We start from the raw sequence: 6125 nt of genomic DNA on the forward strand, positions 1-6125 counted from the left end.
ATATGCCAAGCACTGTTGCCAAAGGTATGAAAAAATTGTCACTCGCCACGCTTCGCATCACTCGTAGGCTTTTCGATGACATAGATCTTCGTTCAAATAGATGCAACGCGGAAGCGCACGGCTTGCATTTTTTTTTTTCATGTGATGGTTCTTCAACTGCGCTAGAATATTTTAACGAATCTCGCAAACCAGCTAAATATATAATATTCCATCATAAGGGAGAAACCGTGAGTTAATGCAAAAATCGTGAGAACTCATCTGTGTGAACCAGCAGTAGAGCTAGGTTCTGATGAGAAGTAAATAACTATAAAAGAAGCAGGAACCTGTCGTAACCGCAATGCGTCTGTTTTCTTCTGGCTGATTTCTTCATACGAAAAAATAGGCGATTCGGCCGGAAGATAACGTTTGCATGAACAAACGTGGGGGGTCTAGCCTGATTAGATACGCTTGACTTTCCTTTATTCCGAATTTTCTCGACTTTCGACATTATTTACTTTTGGCTCTGACAAAGCGAGATTCCGATTCTTGCTACGACTCAACTGATTTGAAACATGGAGATAAATGGCGTTCAGTCGCTAGGTGACAGGAATCGAAAACTGTTTTGATTTCCCTCTCTGGTGATACAAGTACTGCGGTGTCCAAGAATAAAAAGATGACTGACCTTGTGCCTTGAACAGAGCTTAATTGATGCACGACATTTGGAAAAAACAAAACAAAAAATAAAATTTTATATGTATTCTAAATTCTATAACCAGTATTCCAATTCTAATCAGGAATGATTTATTCATGAACTTCAAATAAGAATAAAGACGCAAGTTTGCATAGCATAAACACTGGCACGATTTTTGTAAATCCATATAATAATTTTGGAATACCGACTTATCTTTGGGACGACATTTGGCAGAACATAGATTCAAAATTTTCCATGACTTCGTGGAGAAACTTGACTTTTGAAGGGCTAACAAACCGGCCGTAAGCGGCAGAAGTAACGCAGCTATTGACAAATTCTCTCTAAAGCTTGACTGGACGACTAAGACTAAAAGTATGTGTAACAACTAGCTGTCTAAGCTATAGAATTTACTATCACAGTGTGGCTTCTAGGATGTTACAGTCTATGTCAAAAGTAAGGAAAGTGGAGAATTAGACGCGGCTATACGAGTTTCTAGTTCAGTTGTTTGCATGGGTCTAAGGTTCTATAGTAACTCACCCTCCAACTGCTGCCCACACTGACCTCCATAAGCCGTTGAAAAGGACTATCGGCAGAATGGTTGAAATATCCTCGTTTCGAAAGATATCCGTCCTCAACTGTCCAAAACTTCAGTTACTCGCTTAATGTCAGTATGAACGAAAATTTTTTATATTAAATGTAAAACTTGTCTTTACATCTGAAAATATGGCAAAGTACAACTTCTGTTTGACGCTGAGATTCCACCGGATTACGAAAGCCGACAATTAAAAAAAAAATATATATCATTGCAAGTAAAAGTGTAAAGAAAAAACGAAAAAAAAGAAAATGACGCGAATTTGGGGATTAAAGAACGAAAAATCTTTCGTTTTGATTTTACGGCAAATTTGAGAAGTACTAATGAGAGAAAAGACGTCTCTGGGATTTTTAGGGGTGAGGGAATTTCGATATTTTTGTCAGACTCCGAAGGAATTTTAAGGGTCATGCGGACTCAAAAAAACTTTTCGTATCACTTTGCTTTTATATCCGTTTCTAAACTTAACTGAAAGACACCGAGTATCAAAGGCGGGTTTCAAATGGAATCTGACTCAAACTTTGAGATCCTCAATCACGAAACCTCAAGATCGAGCCATTTTCCAAGACTCGCGACAAAAAACATTTAAGGTTCGCCGCGAACACATAAGGAAGGTTTGCTTCTGTGATCACATAAGGAAGGATTGATGGTTAACTAGGATAATTTTGAATATTATGAAGTAAGAATTGTTTTCTTAACATGTCTCCTTATGACCAGGACTTGTCCTAAATTTATACTAAATAAATAATTGAAAGGTTGCTCCAGTCCTCAAGTGCTTTTCTGTTCTGTCCAAATCGGCTCAAAGTACCTCTTCTTCATGATAAACATAGAAAAAGCTCAACCCAGAGAACGACATTAGACCAAATTAGCTCTCCTGTACAACCCTTTCCAGCTTACCTTGGTGGGGCAAAAGCAGGGACAGATTTATTGTTTTTTTTGGCATGGTTAAAATTGGTCAAAACAAATTACATGCAAGAAGCTTTGAATTTCCCGCACTTCTTCAGCACCTCAGCTGGAGCGCTATCTGCGGCCACCGATGTAAGAGCAGTGGGATAGCTGGTCTGCTGACCCATTTTGGCTTGCTGTAAAGATTAGTTTTCTGAGTGACGCCAATTCCGTACCATGGGAAAAAATCCATGTTTTCTTAAAAAAAATCTATGTTTCTTATTGAGAAATCCATTTGTCAATAAGAAATCTTATTGGGTTGAAAAATACATGTTTTCATGGATAAATCCATGGCGGTGGCAACCTTACTTCTAATTTGATTACCGTCTGCTGTAAAAAGTTATAAAACTTTGCAGCTACTAGATGTCATTAGTAGGAAAGATCCCGATCTGAACTAGAACTTAAAAGGCAGATACAAGATGCAGAAATTTTAGTTTGTGCTCTATGAGCTAGAACATTTTCAAAATGAAAGGGAATTTGAGATACTACTCTTCTAAAATTTTAGAAGCTAATTCTCAGGTTTTTATTATTTTACTCATTCTAAAAAGCATTTCAGTGAACGGTTACAATCAAAGTAAGAGCAAATTTGAATAATCTCTCAAAACTACAAAAGATGTTTTATTTTCCTACCCTGGTTTCTTTTGGTAAAAAAGCTGGTTTCTCTGAAGGTGCCAAACCAGAAAAATAAGGGGGGTCGTGTATGATTTCTTACCTTTTCATAGAGTCTCAAAAAAGGGTATTTTTCAAAATCTAAGGGAGGGACGTGATTTTTTCGTTTAAAACACGAAAATAAAAACATATCTAAAAGAAATTTACTTGTAACAAGTTGCCCCTGTCTCTCTAATTGGTGCCCATGGCTAACTGACTCATGTTTGAACTCTGGGCTGCCGTGTAAGCTGTTTCGTATTATTGCTCGTTTTTCTCGCCATCATGGTTAGTTAAACATACAAATATTCAAAACATACAAATATACTTTATTGTTTTACTGTTCTCGTATATTATAAAAATACACCAAGGGGAACGTCAAAGAGATCTTAATTCTATAACTACTGATGATGAGGATAAAAAGAAAGTTAAGAGTGTGGTCTGATTGGAAATTCAATTTCTAATTAGCGGTTTTGTTTAGTTTTTCAAGAAATTAGGTCCGAAACATAACAACTTTTATATCAAATTAAAGTGGATAAGAACAAACTTTGTGCTCCAAGCATGTTTTGTTCGTGAAATAAAGAATTTAATTTTCTCATTATTTGCGTTTCTATAATTGTTGTTGATGACAATAAAATGGGGACAAAAAGTAACTAATCCCCTAGTGGTCTTGGGTAGTTTAATTGGGATTTCATTTTCTAATCGACTTATTCAAATGACCAATCCTTATTTGCCTTTTTCTCGCAAAGTTCCAAAGTTCTTTTTTTTTAAATTGCTTGTCATTGAAGTATGATAATGCAGATCCAGGCTTAACCTATTGTAGGTAAGACTCATATTTGGTGGTTCGTAATTTCTACGTCACATTGCCAAATTCAGTGGAAAAAAACGATGAAAAATTAGTTTAAGGCCATCGACACCCCTAACTACAATGACAAAGAGAACAAAAAAGACACCCACGCAAGGACATTACTTTATCCGAAAATTTTCCCAGGCCTTTAGGCCTGCTACTTCACAAAAATGGTTTCATTTTTTTGACAGCAGACGAACTCCTTTAAATTCTGTCGAAGGTATATTGGCTTTGAAAAGAATTCTAAATTATATTTCAATTTGAAAGTTCCAAAATTTGAGATTGAAAATTTGAAATGAATTGTAAAATTCCAAAGTAAAAATCAAGGTTCAAAATCCAAAATTAGGTATGAGATTTAAAATTTCAAAGTAGGAATTAAATTTGTTCGGAAACGAAAACTATAGAAAAGTTCCAAATTTTTGATCAACAAACTTTTCATTCATTTTGTGATTAAATATTCAGTTAATTAACCTTTAATAAGGAGAATAAATGAATCAAAAACTAGGTTTAATCACTCTTGCGACAGATTTCATACTTTCCTTTCTATAATTTAAATGAAAATGCACATGATTTTTAATTTGCCTTATTTTGATAGCTCGCAAAGATTACTAAATTCTGAAAAACTTGTATTAATAAATTCATTCTTCACACCTCTTCATAATAAACTTGATTTCGAGCTAAAAAAGATAAGGATATAATTTTAATTATTGTCAGATTTACGTCAAAACTTCAATTAAATGGGATAAACAATGCTAAAATGTATGGTTGCTATTTTGAACATACATATTTTTCAATCGTAGGCTTTGGATAAACTCCATCTAAAACAAGAATGATAATGCCTATAATTTGTACTGTGGATCATCTTGTTTGTGCTTACCACATTAAAAGATATCCAAGTCATATAACTTCCTTAGAAATTTATTTCTCGAACGACGTAAAAGATTTTGCTTGATAATTACACATTGATGGTGATTTCCATGCCAAAAAAGTGATTTTCCTTGCTGTTCAAGCCCAGACATTTTCCCTGTTGTTCAAGTCAAGGGATAGAAAGTTTCCTGTCTAAGGTTTTGGGCCAAGGCAATTCCAACGGTGTATTTATTGCTTCGATCCGATACTGTTTTAGGGGGTTTCAGACTAATTTTCGTCACTATGGACCGTGGTTTGTCCTTTACTAGGTTGTAGCTACCGCTTCAGCCACTCTTAAAAGTTTCACTTTATCCGTCTATTTCCAAAGAAGCATTTTCAAACCTTAACATTCTGAATTTGACCTTAATTCAGAGTGTAAAGTTCATATTTTGGTATTATTCATTCTGTTAATGTTAATATGTAGACTAAGTTTGAAAGCAATTCAACTTGTTTAAGCTTAATTTTGAATATTGAGTTCAAACTACGAAAATTTCCAAGACAATTTTATAATTCTGAATCTGTTTTTGAATAGTTTTAATTGCCTATAAATTTTAACTTCCACTCTTGACAATCTAAATTTGCTTTAGGGATAGAATTTAAACTTCGAGGAGCTAGTGGAGGGTTGGTGGATCAAGTGGGTTTTAGTTTCGACATGCGGAGGAGGGGAGAGGGTCCAACAACTCAATGTTTATTTAGATTAATTAAAAAAACTTTTTCTACAAAATAAATTTTTCAAAGAAATGTAAAGAACTCCATTAAACAAAAAAAGAGCAAAAATAAAATCAAATAATCTACCAAGCGTGAAATTACCACAAATCAGCATCGATAAATAAATGAAACCCAAAACGAACAGAAATTACAATAAGTAACCGAGTCAAACTCAAAACGATCAGAAATTAACATAAGTTGGGCGCAGAACCCCTAGGCCTTCCCAAAGCCAGAACAAAATTTGCACTTTACTGAAAAAATACAAATGAATGTGCACTGTCAGTTTAAAATACATACACTGATACTTAGTAATCAAAATGTTAATATTATTTGATCTATTAAAGTTATAAAAGTAAAAACATTTATTTTTTTAAGTAAAGTGCAAATTTTGTTCTGGCCTTGGCAAGGCATAGGGGTTTTGCACCCAAATTATGTTAATCGGGGCTACTTTTTTGGTCAAATAAAATACTCGTTTTGGTTTAAGTATTTGGTCAACTATGTTTGGCCAACATTAACATAAGTTTGGCGCAAAACCCCTATGCCTTCCCATGGCCAGAGCAAAATTTGCACTTTACTGAAAAAATATAAATGTTTTTACTTTTATAACTATAATAAATTAAATAATATTAACATTTTAATTACTAAATTTCACTATATGTATATTAAACTGACAATGCACATTCATTTGTATTTTTTCAGTGAAGTGCAAATTTTGTTCTGGCCCTGGGAAGGCATAGGGGTTTTGCGCCCAACTTATGTTAATCGGGGCTGCTTTTTTGGTCAAATAAAATACTCGTTTTGTTTAAGTATTTGGT

The sequence above is a fragment of the Artemia sp. Qi Xiang Cuo genome, chromosome 14, assembly GCF_049724085.1.
Source record: "Artemia sp. Qi Xiang Cuo chromosome 14, ASM4972408v1, whole genome shotgun sequence".
NCBI lineage: Eukaryota > Metazoa > Arthropoda > Branchiopoda > Anostraca > Artemiidae > Artemia > Artemia sp. Qi Xiang Cuo.